The sequence below is a fragment of the Monodon monoceros genome, unplaced genomic scaffold, assembly GCF_005190385.1.
Source record: "Monodon monoceros isolate NGI ecotype Baffin Bay Population unplaced genomic scaffold, NGI_Narwhal_1 Super_Scaffold_15, whole genome shotgun sequence".
Classification (NCBI taxonomy): Eukaryota; Metazoa; Chordata; class Mammalia; order Artiodactyla; family Monodontidae; genus Monodon; species Monodon monoceros.
Genome location: NW_021703771.1, coordinates 59,499,036 through 59,515,097, shown reverse-complemented (window position 1 = coordinate 59,515,097; position 16,062 = coordinate 59,499,036). Strand labels below are relative to the sequence as shown.

General features: G+C 40.3%; 1 protein-coding gene across 3 annotated transcripts in view; it reads right to left on the bottom strand.

Moving 5' to 3' along the window:
* EYA4 (EYA transcriptional coactivator and phosphatase 4) overlaps positions 1-16,062 on the bottom strand; it is a 258,455-nt gene that overhangs the window by 23,100 nt on the left and 219,293 nt on the right. The gene's annotated exons all lie outside the window — the stretch shown is intronic.

Here is a 16,062-nt window from a genome sequence, read left to right as displayed (position 1 = left end):
TATATAAAAATAAAATATATACATCTAGAAGTCTAATGAAAGTAAGGGGATTAGTAAAAAGTCAAAGTGACTTAATTTTTCTTTATAGAAACTAAGAGATTACACAGCAGCAAGGAGTTGAGAATGAAGACCAGAGTTGGTACTTTATCACAGTTAATTACAGTTGAAAGCCTGGAAGAGAGAGGTGTAAGACTTTATTTTTAAAAGTAAGACCTTTATTTTAGGGCTAGGGAAATAAGTCATGCACAAACCTTGTGTTTAAAATGATCAGAGTTGGAATATCTCTAAAGGAGAACAGCTCTGGATGTGACTCTGGAGATGAGAAAAGAGGAAACCTGGAAGGGACAAATCCTCAGAATTTGAGACCAGAATGGGTGTTGGCAGGGAGAAGAAAATGGTTTCAAATAAGGCTGACAGATCTAGACGGATACTATTGGTTTTGGCTGAGAAGTTATTTTGGAAGACCTTAGAGGGTGATTTGGGTTGAGTGGCTGGGCCAGGAGCCAGACTGTAGGGATGTGAGGAGAGAGAACAAAACTTGTGTTTTCAATGTTCTAATAAATGGCATTTCAAGAAATGTATTTAAACTTGGGGAAATGTAATGCTGACGTTACTTCAATTTATGATAAGAATATGCAACCCAGGTCAGGTCAAGCAGTATTCATAAACACCCCCGAACTTCCTCAACTTTGCAAGAAGACCCTCTTTATGCCACACCTATACTGCAACAACCAATTTTTTCCCTCTGTACTTCCATAATGCTTTGAGGGGGGAAACCTTAGAGTGTAACCATGTTTGAAGTGAATGTCAGCCTCATATTCTGTAGTGATGAAAACCTACAGAATAGGAACTGAGTGCTGAGAAGGAGAGAGAGGAGAAGGTCACAGAGATGTTGAGCAAAGCTAAGACTTGATGTGGGAGAAGATGAGAGGACAATCATAGTATGTTGGGTGCCAACATAATTTTCCAACTGTTTACGTCTCTTTCTTGGAGATTTCTGTGGATTTCATAGCTAGACATTCTCTCTTCTCAAAAACAGAGACTCATGGTTCACATATTTTTAAAATTTTTATTATTTATTTTTTTTGCAGTATGCGGGCCTCTCACTGCTGTGGCCTCTCCCGCTGCGGAGCACAGGCTCCGGACGCGCAGGCCCAGCGGCCATGGCTCACGGGCCCAGCCGCTCTGTGGCATGTGGGATCTTCCCGGACCGGGGCATGAACCCGTGTCCCCTGTATCGGCAGGCAGACTCTCAACCACTGTGCCACCAGGGAAGCCCTGGTTCACATATTTGATGGCATCTCGGTGTTATGTCCTCCGGTCAGTATGACTCTATGCTAGATTCATCTGTCTTCCAGTCACAGGATCATTTGGAGCAACGTACCCAAAGGTCAAATAAATTACATTTTATCCAACAAGTATTCATTCAAGAACGAAGACAAAAATATGAAGTGCCCATTTTGTGTCTCAAGGAGCTTCAAAACTCAGAGGGATCTCTTGTTCTGTTTTCTTCAAATATAAAATTCTTTTTCTTATTTCTTTTTGTTGTTGTTTATGTTTTTGTTGCTGTTGCTGAAAGAAAATCTCTGGAGGTAAAAAAATTTAAAAATATACATGTGTCTTCTTCCTGTAAAAAATTCCTATTTCTAGACTCCCTCTCTCTTTGTTGTGGGGGTGGGGGGTTTGAATAGGCTGAGGACACAGAAAACTTGTAAATATTCCATCTAGTCATGGAACCATGAACAAAAAGCCTACAGAAATATCAGGAAAAATCAAATGTAATTATAGCATGAAAACATATAATTCCATTAGTGATGCTCTATGCTTTTGAGGAATGTTCACTGATGCAAGACAATAAAACTGAGCTCCACAGGACTCTGTTATGTTTCTGATGATCACTGCCCTAAAGATATATATTTCAGATGGGGGTTCAGAAATGTCTTCTATAAAAGGTTTTCCTTCTTGAGACTAGATTGGTTAAAGTTTTATCATATGATATGCCAATTTTTCTTTTTCAAGTTTTAGATAAAATTCTTCAATTTCTTATGTTCATGCCTCACATTCTTTGCATTTACAGATCAGATTTACAGGGATGGGAGAAAACGTACTGTTTCTTTTTGATTGTTACTTTCATCCATGCCACGCTTCTGTAGCACGTAACTCTCTATGCTACCTAAGCAGTGATAGGAAAAACCATGAAGAATGCATTTTGTGCATCTGAGAGGCACGCAAACAAACATAATTTTTAGAAAATCAACAAGAATTCTCTAACAAAGAAGCATAGCGTATGACATGATGAAAACTGTTTTTGAGCACCCACTGGAATGCAACCCCACGGCAAAGGAAGGGGCAGTTATCTGTTTCTCGAGCTTGGCGATTCCACATCACACAGGCTCCTAGAGCCAGGACTTAGTAAGCATTTTGGCAAAACTTCATTGGTTAACCGGGGACGTTTCAGTTTGAGGTTTGCCTGAGTGTGAACTGGCTGTATTTTGCTAAGGCCTGTTGAAAGGGAGGTGTTTTGTCACCTATGCCGAAGGCTTGACACAGAAGGGCTAGGAAGAGCCATGCCACAAGCCAAGGAAAGCCGTGCTTGTAAGAGGTGCTGATCTTGTTTCTAAGAGAACATCAGGTGAGGGCTTACTTTCAAATATCTGGTTTTACTTTTTTTTTCTTTTTCCAGTTTACTAAGTCACTGGGATAGCTAATTCTAAGTAAGCAAGATTCCAGCACCCCATTTTCCAGCTAAAGAACCCCCAGATGTAAGAATCCAAGAAAGATGGGCAGGAAGTTGGTGGGTGTCGCTGTCATGTTGGACACCCTCTCCCTTGCAGAGCACTGGGCAGGAGCTGCCACAGCCTGCAATCCCACGGCTTTATCAGGCATTTGAGAATTAAACATACTTCTGGATTGAAGCCAACTTTTATACAGAGATGTTTGCTCGTTTTCATTAGATGTTTGTAGAATTACGGGCACCTTACGAATCAAGGGTTACTGCCTTTCCTCAGTTTAACTGTAGTGAGTGTTGAGTTTAGGGTCTGCAATGAAGTGACAGTGAAAACTTGGATAGAGGGGAAAAGTGGGATAATAAAGTGAGTAACAGGGTTTTGTGGTAGCTCTGATACATATTATACATGCATAACAGTTCCAATCGGTTCAAAGTGCCTATAGCAGAGTTTCATATGGGGCAAACTGAACCTCTGCCAATTTAAATTGACTCTGTGTAGCGTTCTATGAAAATACTGAAACTATTCCCAAGACATTTGTTGGAGAGAGAGAGACAGACAAGAGATACAGAGACAGAAACAGAGACAGAGGGGAGATGAAGAAAATGAGTAGCTCTTGGCCCTTAACTGTATGCTTTTCAGCCGGATGTGATCAGTGTATAACCAAGTCAGGATCAAGGACAGCACTTCTCTATATCAAAATACTAATGCCTATTAGCCATGTAAGCGCAGAGCATAAATTGGAGCCAGACAGTCTGTCTATGGGCCTCTGCCCTGCACTGGGCCATCAGCTGGAATTCCTCCTCTAGGGACACACTGTAAAAATATTTCAGGAGAGGCAGCAATTATGTATTTTTAAAGAAATGGGGGACTTTTTTTTAAGAACTCAAGCTCTTGGAACAGTTACTCCCTTGGGACCTGAATCATATTTGTGGACACGTGCACACAGAGGCAGAAGATGTGCAAATTCATTACAGGAAAAGAAAGACAAACTAGCTCCACGAACCAAGGTGGAAATAGCTAGTGGGTTTGTTAGAATACCTAAACTCTTTTAATCAGCGACAAGAAATGCCATGACATTCAGTCATGAATCAGAAGGGAAATTTTACAATTGAGTTGTTTGTCTGTAATGGACAGGCAGTGGGCTTAAGCGCTCTCAGGGGGAATTGGAGAAGTGTTTTAGGAACTTTCATGTATTTATTGAGTGTCTACTATGTGTCAGACATGATCAAATTCTGGGCAGAGAGCAGAAAATTAAATAAGCAAACTCCCTGCCCTTATGGGGTTTATACTATTACTGGATGAGCCCTCTGATGAATACATGGACAAAAAACAAGGAAATATGTAGTATTCTAGGTGGTGGAAAAAAAATCAGTCAGCAGACACAGAAGGCTATGGGGATGGGTGGTGATGGCTTATTGAAAGGAAGTGAAGGGAAAGCCTTTCTTAGGAGGTGATAGTGGAGGATAAGAGACCTGAGAAAAGGGAGGGGACTAGCCATGCACAGCCATGGCGATAGGGAACATACACAGAGGCGACAGTGAGAAAAATGTGTACGGGAGAGTGTGAGGCACAGTGACCCAGGTGAGAGATGTGAAATGGACCAAGGATTTTAAGAAAGAGGGAGTGATTAACTGGGTCAAATACAAGTGAGAGAGACCCCAGGAAGATAAACCATGAATTTGGCAAGAAGGTCATTTCTCAGACTTGAAGAGAGTTGTAGGACTGGCAAGTGAGGGAAGAGCAGAGAAAGAGAGCAGTGACTGGAAAACGGCTTTTCTGGTGATGGGACTACTACGATATGTAAAAGAGTGATGGGAATAATCCGAAAAAGTGGGACACTGGGGATTCACGAATGAAGGAGGTCTTTTTGGGAGGAGATTCACTGGGTAAGTGAGAGGGCCTGGATCCAGGGCATGAATGGGGGTGCAGAGAGCAGGAAGAGAATATGGTTATGGTGCAAAGATAAAGTGATTCTTCCAGTTTGCTTTTTTTTTTTCTTAAAGTGATGGAGGAAGAGTTTTGTGCAGAATTGAGAGGGGGCTTTGAAGGGCTATGGGGAGAGAAGGTTTGAAATAATCAGCTGGAAGAGTTAGCCCCGGTGTGCTGGGACCCACTTGAGATTTGTGGCCACGTTCAGCTGTTGAGGTACAGGTAGAGTGTTGGACAGGGTTTTTTTGATTTGTTTTGTTTTTTTCAAGGTGAGCCTGACGGAGAAAAAGAGGCATAAAGATGATGAGGCTTTATGCAAAAGCGGGGTGATAGCGTCATCCAGGGTTGGGATGATGACGTCTGAGGCAGAGGCTCCTGAACTTGACCACATATGAGAAGCACCTGGGGAGCTTTGAAAAATCCTGCTGCCCAGGCCACACCCTGTACCAATTAAATCAGGTATTCTCTGAGGTGGGACTCATGCATCAGTAATTTCAAAGCTCTCCAGTGATTCTAATGCACACAAGACCGAGAATCAGTGATTAAGATCTTTCTACTCAAAGTGTGGCTCACAGACCAGCAGCACTGAGTTAGGAGCTTGTTAGAAAGGCAGATCACAGACCCTACCCCGGAGATCTACTGAAGCAGAATATACAGTTTAACAAGATTGCCTGGTGACTCATATGCATGTTAATATTTATAAAGCACTGGTCTAAGAGCTCTCCTGAAGGTCTGGGATGGTTAGGGAACACCAGAGCTGGCATGGCCTTCTGGTTTCCCAGGAGTTAAGCCTCTGAGACGCTTCCAAAAGACTCTTATGACCTGAATCAGTCTGATTACTGAGTAGCATGGTGACTCAGTATAATTTCTTGGGAATTAGGCTTCCCTGGAAATAGCTCACAGTTATGAGTAAGAATGAATTGCCCCACCTTCACCTCCATAAAGATCATCTGTGGACTTAACTTCAAGGACCAGAGGACCCATGGTGCCTCTTTTCTTAGTCATGTAGCCAACGACCTTCTAGGGAGCAGGTAAAGGTGTAAAACTAGTTAATTTTTCCTCTGGATTAAAAGGATTTGTTCAAAATCCATGTATTTGATGTAAGCATCATATTTGCAACTGAACAGTCACACAGCTTACCTACCACTACCAGCTTCTACTGTTTCGATCAGTAGAGAATCCAATGAATAATGCTCACCCACATTTACTAAACTAATAACAGATTAAATATACTTCAAGGAGAATTACAGCAATAGTAATATGCTACAACTAGAGTTGCTATGCTATACTACTGCTATCGTAGAGATTATGGATTGATGGAACTTGCTTCCAGCCCATAATATATCATAAATACTTTTAAAAATAAAAAATAGTAAAGTATCATATTTATATTATACAATATATAATAGTATAGCATAGCAACCAGATGGAAAGGGAGAAGAAAAGAGAATGGTGAGAATGACCATGGAAGGATGAGCTAGAAAGCATAGGACTGAGAGAAAAGTGACAGAGATGGCAAATGAACCCACGCAATTGAGGCCTCAGGACTTGGAGAAAGGTGGATGGTATATTAGAGGAAGACTGTAGAAAAGATAAGTGAGATACGAATTTCGAAAAAGGCAAATTAATGATGAGTTATGGAAATTTAAGGCAAGGTAATAATGTAATCTGCCTCCCTCCAACACCCAAGATGTGAGATGGAATGCTTTTTTAAAATGTATTTATTTTTTTGTTGTTGTTGAGGTATAGGTGTTTTACAATGTTGTGTTAGTTTCTACTGTACAGCAAAGTGAAGTAGAGTTCCCTGTGCTATACAGCAGGTTCTTATTAGTTATCTATTTTATGCACATCAGTGTATACATGTCAATCCCAATCGCCCAATTCATCCCACCCCCACCACCACCCCCTACAACCCCTTGGTGTCCATACGTTTGTTCTCTAAATCTGTGTCTCTATTTCTGCCTTGCAAACTGGTTAATCTGAACCATTTTTATAGATTCCACATGTATGTGGTAATATACGATATTTATTTTTCTCTTTCTGACTTACTAGAGACTGTCATACAGAGTGAGATTGAATGTTCATAAGTGAAGATCATAAACGGAGATTGAAACTTCAGGGAGGTTATAAAAGGTGCCTCCAGAAGTTTGTGCTTTTAAGAAATGAATAACCACTTATCTTTCTTGTATATTAATTTCAAGTTTCACTGTCTCTCAAACTCCCTATGAGAGTTTGAGAAGTGTCACTGTCTTTGATTTAGCTTTACTTTTACATACATATGTACAAGTGACCCTTGAACAACATAGGTTTGAACCTTGTTGGTCCATTTATATGTGGAATTTTTTTTCAATAAATATGCTGGAACATTTTTTGGAGATTTGCAATAATTTGAAAACAACTCCCAGACCAACCACATAGCCTAGAAATATTGAAAAAAAAATTAAATTAGGTATATCATGAATGCATAAAATATATAGAGATACTAGTCTATTTTATCATTTAATACCATAAGATACACACAAATCTATTAAAAAGTTAAAATTGATCAAAACCTATGCACACACAGACTGTTCACGGCACTGTTCACAGTCAAGAGAAATGTATACAAACAGAATTAAATGCAGGATTAAATCATAACTGAAAAAATTAACTGTAGTCCATATTGTACTACTGTAGTAATTTCATAGCCACCTCCTGTTACTATTTCAGTGAGCTCAAGTGTTACAAGTATCCACTTAAATGCCAAGTGAGGCTAATCAACTCCTTGTGAGCAGTTCATTTCTCCAGTAAATTGCACATTGCAGTAAAAAGTGATCTCTTGCAGCTCTCGCGTATTTTGCGTTGTTTACTGCAATACCATAAACCTGAAATAACACCAGGGGACCCATACGAGTGCCCCTAGTGATGCTAGAAGTGCCCCCAAGAAGCAGAGAAAATCATGACATGACAAAAAAAAAAAGTTTAATTACTTGATATGTACCATAGCTTAAGTTCTTCAGCTGTGGTTGCCCTCCATCTCAAGATAAGTAAATCCAGCGTAAAGACCATTGTAAAGAAGAAAAGGAGATTCATGAAGCCATCGCTGCAGTTACACCAGCAGGCTCGAAACCTTGCTCTTTTTCAGAAATACCTTTTTATCTCACGTGGAAAATCCAGCTTTGATGTGGGTTCAGGATTACTACAAGAAAGGCATACGTGTAGATTCTAATATGATTTGAGAAAAAGTGAAGTCATTAAATGACAACTTAAAGCAAAAGGAAGGTGAAGGAGCTAAAGCTGGAGAAATTAATGTCAGCAAAGATGGTCTGATAATTTAAGAAAGAGGTTTGGCTTAAAAAATGTCATGATAACAGGAGAAGCAGCTTCACACACCAAGAGGCAGCAGATGTGTTCCCAGACACCATTAAGAAAATCATTGGGGAGAAGGAATATCTGAACAGGTTTTTACTGCAGACGAAACTGCCCTATTCTGGAAAAACAAATGTCACCAAGGACATTTGTTAATAAGGAAGAGAAGCTAGCAGCAGGATTTAAGGCAGGAAGGGACAGTCTAATACTACCGTTTTGTGCAAAATGCAGTCAGGTTTATGATCCGGATCGCCCTTATATATAAAGCTGCTAACCCCAGGCCTTGAAGGGAAAGGATAAACACCAGCTGCCAGTCTTCTGATTGTACAAAAAGAAGGCCTGACAATAAGAACGCTTTTTCTGGATTGGTTCTATTGAGGCTTTGTCCCTGAAGTCAGGAAGTACCTTGTTAGTAAGGGAATGCCTTTTAAAGTCCTTCTGATATTGGACTACGACCCTGGCTACCCAGAACCCCAAGAGTTCAACACTGAAGGCACTGTAAAGTGGTCTACTTGCCCCCAAACACAACATCTCTAATTCAGTCTCCAGAACGGGGAGCAGGGGGGTCATACGGCCCTTTAAGGCTCATAATATATGGTACTCTATGGAAAGGATTGTCAATGCTATGGAAGAGAACCTCAATAGAGAACATCATGAATGTCTGAAAGGATTATGCCATTGAAAATGCCATCACTGGTATAGAAAAAACCCTGAAAGCCATCAAGCCAGAAACAATAAATGCCTGCTGGGGAAACTTGTGTCCAGATGTTGTGCATGACGTCACAGGATTTACGACAGAGCCAATCAAGAAAATCATGAAAGAGATGGTGGATACGGCAAAGAGAGGTGAGGGCGAAGGGTTTCAAGATAGAGATCTTGGAGAAATTCAAGAGCTAACGGACACCACATCAGAAAAATTAACAGGGGACAAACTGATGGAGATGAGTGCATCTGAACCAGTGCCAGACAACGAGGAAGAAGACATAGAAGAAGCAGCGCCAGGAAACAAAATGACATTAGGCAGTCTGGCAGAAGGTTCTGATTATTCAAAACTGCTTTTGATCTCTTTTAAGACATGGACCCTTCTATGATATGGGCTCTGAAACTAAAGCAAACGATGGAAAGATTGGTACCATATAGAAACATTTTTAGAAAAATGAAAAAGCAAAAAAAGTCAGACAGAAATTGTGCTGTATTTCCATAACGTTACACTGAGTGTGCCTGCCTCTCCTGCTTCCCCTTCCACCTCCACCATCGCCTCCACCTCTGCCGCCTGGTGAGACAGCAAGACCAACCCCTCCTCTTCTCCCTCGTCCTCAGCCTACTCATTATAAAGAGGCCGAGGATGAAGAATTTTATGACGATCCACTTCCACTAAATGAAGAGTAATCATCATGACAGACAGTTGATAACCTTAGCTGTTGTGTACGTGTGTTGAATGTCTTCGTGTGAAAATCTAATAACTGTACGGCAAGAACTGTATGACACATTTTTGTCCCATAATCACCATCGCCTAAGTTTTTGTCTTGTAGAACATCGTGTGCAAAGACTTGTATTGAAGTGAACAGCTTATCCTTACGTGTGCATAAGGTGAGCGATATATCATATAAAATTAATAATGTGTTAGTTTTCTTACTGTTTTATAACTTTGCTTTCAAAGAGTGACATTACTGTACAGTATGCCCCTCTCTATTAACTGGAGAAACTGCATATCAGCCTATCGCCACAGGTAAGTGTTTGTTTGTTTGTTTGTTTTAATGTGACTGTGTCTCCAATACTGTATTAAGAATATGACTGTAGTACTGTGTGTCATAAAAATTTTACAATGACTCATTCATTAGTGTATAGGTTAGGCTACTGTGAAGCAACCATATCGATGACACTTAGGCTACCATAAAGCAATCACATCGCTGCTTTGTTATCAGTGCATGGATTGTTATGTCTGTAAATAAATATGAATTTATTTTTCACATTATCTTTTCATTTTTGATGTCTAGTGTTAGTAATGTGTATCACATCTACAGTGTTTTATACCATGTAAGACAATACTGACATAGGTACTGACAGACAATTCACCTTATAAACAGATGACAAACTTACGGTATTGATAAATACAGTACAGTACTGTAAATGTACTTCCTCTTACTTATGACTTTCATAATAACATTTTCTTTTCTCTAGCTTACTTTATTGTAAGAATACGGTATATAACACATCAACATGCAAAATTCGTGGTAACCATTTATGTTATCAGTAAGGCTTCCAGTCAACAGCAGCCTATTGGCAGTTAAGTTTTTAAGGTGTCAAAAGTTACTCAGATTTTTGACTTCATGGGGGGTCGGCACCCCTGACCCCCCGCATTGTTCAAGGGTCAACTATACTATGTTTACATGCACACGCATGTGTGCCCTTAAACACATATACTATGAGCAACCATGAAAAACACTAACATTTTTTTCACTTTATTTTTCTTTTCCATTATGGTTTATTACAGGACATTGAATATAGATCCCTGTGCTATACAGTAGGATCTTGTTGTTTATCCATACTATATATAATAGTTTGCATCTGCTAGTCCCAAACTCCCAATCCATCCCTCCCCGCCCCCTCTCCCCCTTGGCAACCACAAGTCTGTTCTCTATCACTAAAGTTTTTGAGACTTGTAAATTCCTCATTCATTCAATTTATATGTGCCATGATCCCTCTCTAGTCACGCTCTTCTCTACAACATTGAGCTGAGAATCTCACATTATGAGATGAAACAACACATACATTTTTGGATAAAACACCCAGTTTCCCCCCAATTCAGTTTCTCAACATTCAGATTTCCTTGGAACCAAATAAAACAGGTTACACTCATTGAATGTTTGCTCTGTGGTAGGTAATGTGCTGAGTTTTAATGCACTGACTCATTCAACCCTTCTAATCAAATTATGAAGTTATTATTCTCCACATTTTATATAAAAGGTAACTGAGGCTCACAAAGACTAAATAAACTACCCAAGGTCACATGCATAGTAGGAAGTGGAGATAGAATTTAAGCTCAGGTCCCTTCTCCCTCCAAATTCAGCATGCTCTAACCATTATGCCCAGAGGGGTGGTCACCTGCATGCTGCCATCAGGGTGGCCTCCAATCCATGGTTCCAACACTTGATTCATTCTAACCACATTCTAGCAAATCATGTTGCTTTTCCTTAGGTGATATACACATAAGTCAGTACTTATCTTCATGACAATCTCATCATTTAAAATATAGCTTGTGCTGTTTCAGAAGCCTTTCCACATAAGTGTGTGTAGATTGTTTAATATAAAAGTAACCAGTGGATTTATCCTGATGAACATATCATTTCTCCAGTGCTCCTTTTATATAAGATGTTGTCTAAAATGAGCAAGTAGTTTTGGGAGCTTGGATTTCAGTTTCGCAATATAACTGTTCACTTTTCCTTCAGCCTTTTCCCTGACTTGGGCTATTTCCTTTGCATCCTTCCTGTGGAATGACTTTTAGAGAATCATGGCCTCATAGCACATGACACATTAATGCTTCAAAATAAACCAAATCCCTAAAGCACAATTTATTTAGCTTCTTTCACTCCTCCTTCTAACAAAGAGGAATTACTGCAACTTATCAGGTAAAATACTATATACAATTAATCAGGGAATAGAGATAATCTTCATAAAGTCTAACAGATGATGGATGATTCCTGGTCTGCGTCCTGCCAAATTTACAAACTCCTGCTTTAGAGCTGTGCAGTGCTGAAAGGTGTACATGCCAGCTGGTGCTCAGCTGCAAAGCCCATCACCAGCTCCACAGGCAGCAGAACTCAAATACTGACATCCCTCATTTGCCATCACGGTAAATATCCAGGAATAGTTCTGCTTGGGAAAAGAGCATGTTGTGTTGACAACTGAACAGGGTCCAAAGTGATCACATATTAGGAAGATCCTTGGAAAATTCATAATATTATTTATTTATAAACGGAAGCAGGATTTTTCTAAAGGTTTCTTTTAATTAAAACACAAAAGTTAGTTACGCAGAGCAATTTATGAGTAAAAATGGCATTCCTAAATTATTATGTTCCATGAATTTTATTTTGATAGGTGGTGGGGAAAGACATGAGGCCAAAAGAGTGCAGAGATCCAGAGCAGGTGGAAGAGACGTGGGTTCCGGCTGGCCAAACCACTTGCGAGCTGTGTGACATGGTACCAATCACATGGGGTGGTGGTGAAAGCAAAGGAGATAGTAATGCATTTAACAGGACACTCAGAAAAGTGCCAGGCACATAGCAAGAGCTCAAAAATGGTACTTACTTACTTATTTGCTTGTTTGTTTATTTTTACCAGGGTTGGAGGTGGGGAAGAGAGAGAAAAATAGGTAGATAGGTAGGTAGGTGTGGTCATGGCAGGTCATGATTTTACACCACTGGCGCTTATATTTCCAGTTCTCAGCTCACTATATTTCAGGCCACTGCAGTACCACTTTGTGCAAACATTGACCTTCTGCGTGTCTGGAAATTTCTGCCTTTGTCATTTCCCCTTTTGGGGGAAATAGTGCATTAAATTTCTCCGCTACAGGACATGGATGATAGTTTTCAGAGCTAAGTGCTACTTTTATATATATATTTTTACATTATATCATTTAATCCATCCGGTAACTCCAGGAAGGAAATGGATTATAACCATGTTTAGATGTGAAAAGAGGCTCAGAGGTTAAATGAGTAGCTTAAGGTACATCTAGGCACAGGACTTCCTCCTAACCTCTAGTTTGGTGCTCCTTCAGCTGGATTACTGCCCTACAGAATGTGTTCTGAGCAACCCTCAGGACTCAGGAAACCTTTCTGCGGTGACTGAGAACCATGGGGGAAGGGATTGTCTACGTGAGGGAAATGGGATGTCTCCAGTCCCCCAACTTCTACATTTCACCTAGAGCAGATCTGCCCTTATATGTTTTATATAAAGATACTCAGCGTGATATACTACGAACACAAAAGATCCTCTGGTTAAAAGAACAGAAAAATCACTATGTCATACAAAACGTTTACACTCTGAAAGTGCAAAACATCGTGGAAACAAGACTGATCCGAGAAATTAAAAGGACTGAAGACATTAAGAATTTCAAGATTAGATAAATTTTACGTAGTACAGGGGTCTTTTTTTTCCTCAGCAGAAATAATGGCCCTGGTCACTTTCGCTACTGGCAAAGTCCTTCTGAATTGTCAACTGATCACCAGAAAGACCTCATTTCAGTCGGTCCTCAAGGTCATTACTTAGACACTTGGGAATGGAGGAATTAAACATGGTTACAAAGGATTCTTAACTGTAAAACATCTCAGGACCTTTAAGATGATAACATATACTGAATGGCCATAAAATTCAAGTATTCCTCAAATTTATTTGGCCATGGTTCTTTTTTTTCCACAAAGACTATCAATTAACATACTTTGGAACTCGCTTTCCCAAGAAAAATGTTGGGGAAATGCTCTTTTCTAGCGGTTCCCAAAGCATGGTCCATCAGCTTTATTGAAAGTTTATTCCAAAGGTGAAATCTCAGGCCCTACCTCAGACCTACAGAATCAGAAACTCTGGGTTTTACAATCCCTGAGGGTCAGGGACTCACATTCAAGTTCAAGAAGCCTTTCTCCAGGCAGCAGTCTCCTAAACGGTCTTCTGCCTCTAAACTCCTTTCTCCACGCAGCAGCCGATCTTAAACCACCAGGTCCCAATTCAACCTAAACCCTACAACAACTTCCACTGCACCTAGAATAAATTCCAAATGCCTTACGGCAGACACTGGACCTGATGCGGCCCCCTGCCTGTCTCTCTGTTTTTACCTTGTGTTACTCTCCTTTGTTTACAACCTTCCAGCCACACTGCTCCTTTATATTCCCGGAACACTGGACGATTTCTCCTGCCCAGAGCCCTTCTATGTCCTCTGCCTGGAACGGTCCCCTCCACACTCCTCTCCCCCCTAATCTGCACAGCTAGCTCCTTCTTGTAATTCAGGTGTCAGCATCAGTGTCATCTCTCCCCAGTCACTCTCCATCTGACCTAGTTTTATTGTCTTCAGAGCAGTTACCATAATCTGAAGTTACTTTGTTTGCTTGTAAGCTCCATGAGAGCAGGAAGCATGTGTACCTGTGCTAAGTAAATATTTGTTGGATGAACACAGTTGTCCTTGGAGCTCTAGTTTATTTATGGTGTGTGGTGAAGCTGCAACTACCCAATACCCTCTCTGTCCCCTTCAAATGACCCCTGAGCTACATGTGGTCCCCAGCTTCACAAGATGGGCCTCATATAACAACATCCTTTATTTAGTCACTTCTTAACATGCCAAAATATTAATGTCTTACTAGCTAAAAGGCAACACCAATTTCCTTATTGACATTAAGAAAAAAGTCAATGATCAAATTACTTTAAAAAATAAATAATAATTCAATAAACATGGTCATCTAAATTGTTTTTCATGCAACTCAATAAAGGAATTTTCATTTTGATTAGAAAAAAATAGAGCTTAAAAACATTTTCCCTTTAATTTCCTGGAGGAAACCATTATTCAACATGGTCAACTCCAGCAGGCCCCCTTCCGGTAGCAGAGAATAGTATTAAGGACAAAGCTTTGTTATGAGAATGACCTGGTTTCCAATACTCGGACCAGCATTTATCACTTTGCAACCTTGGTCAAGTTTCTTAAGCTCCAATAACCCAGGTTTCCTCATCCACAGAACTTGGATCACAATACGTTACAGTAGAGTAATTATAAGAGTTAAGTTGGATAACATTTGTGAAAGTGACTAATCACAGTTACAATTTTTGTGAGCGTTAGTTCACACCAAGTGTTCTGCTAATCTATTAGACATGGTAGTGTCTTTACTTCTCCTTCACTATAGGTAGTATTATTCCCATGTTACAGAAATGGAGACGGAAGAATTAAGTAATTTGCCCAAGCTCAGAAAACTGTAAGCGTCCGCGCTGGGTTTTCAAAGTTAGGTTTCTCTGACTCGAAGGCTCTTGTCCTTCTCCCCCATCCCTACTGCTTGTGAAATGCCAAACACAGGTGCTACCACATGGTAGGTGTTCTAGAAATGTAGGCTTATCTTCCCCACACCCTGCCAACAGTGCCTCTGATCCTATTCCGATTCTGCACCACCATGAGGTACTGGTATCTGTGTACCACACTCTATTTCACTGAACATTTCTTAAGTTTTCCCTTTTGATGGAAAACTATCCCAACTGTCTACAAGAAGATACTTAGAATCATTCCAACTTAAAGGAGGACTCACACAACTGCCTTCACAGTACCTCAGTAATTGTCCTTATTCCTTCCAGGAAATGTCACTTGTATATTGTGTTCATGTTAGCTTAATCGTCTACGCCACGTGATGTTCTATAAGCAGAAACGACATGGGCTTTGAGGTCAAAGAGTCCAGGGCCCCAAGAGTCATCAGTACCACTGACTAGCTGTGTGATTGCACACATCTTATTCCCTCTCTGAGCATGTTTCCTCACGTACAGATTGGGGAGAAGAACCCACCCCTTAAAATTGTTGTGACGCTTAATGCTGGCACATCGTGGGCATTAAATAAACATTAGTTTCCTTCTTCCCCTCACTTTTCCCGCCGTTTCTGCAAGCTCGGCTGTGTTAAGCCTCTGTAGGCATAGAGAATGTCTCTCTTTTCTATGCGAACAAAGCTTTTTGACAATACTTGAAAATAACGGAACTTGTTTGTGAGATGAATGCTGCATGACCAGGTGGCCATCCTGGGAGGTGATGGGTTATTTCAGTGATGCACCACTGCTGAGGGAAGTAGGAGACCTTTGCTTTTGGAATTGCCCTTAGAGCCAGTTTATCAGTCACTCAAGAACAGCAGCTTCATTATTTGATGTTGTTTTTTGATGGTTTACCACCCCTCTGCTTCTTTACTGGTACCCCTTCATATCCCAAATAGAAGGCCACGCTCAGTTCTGGGATGGTAGAAACTTTAAGGTATTTTTGACGAAAAGGGAAAAAAAATGTGTATATATATATATATATATATATATATATATATATATATATATA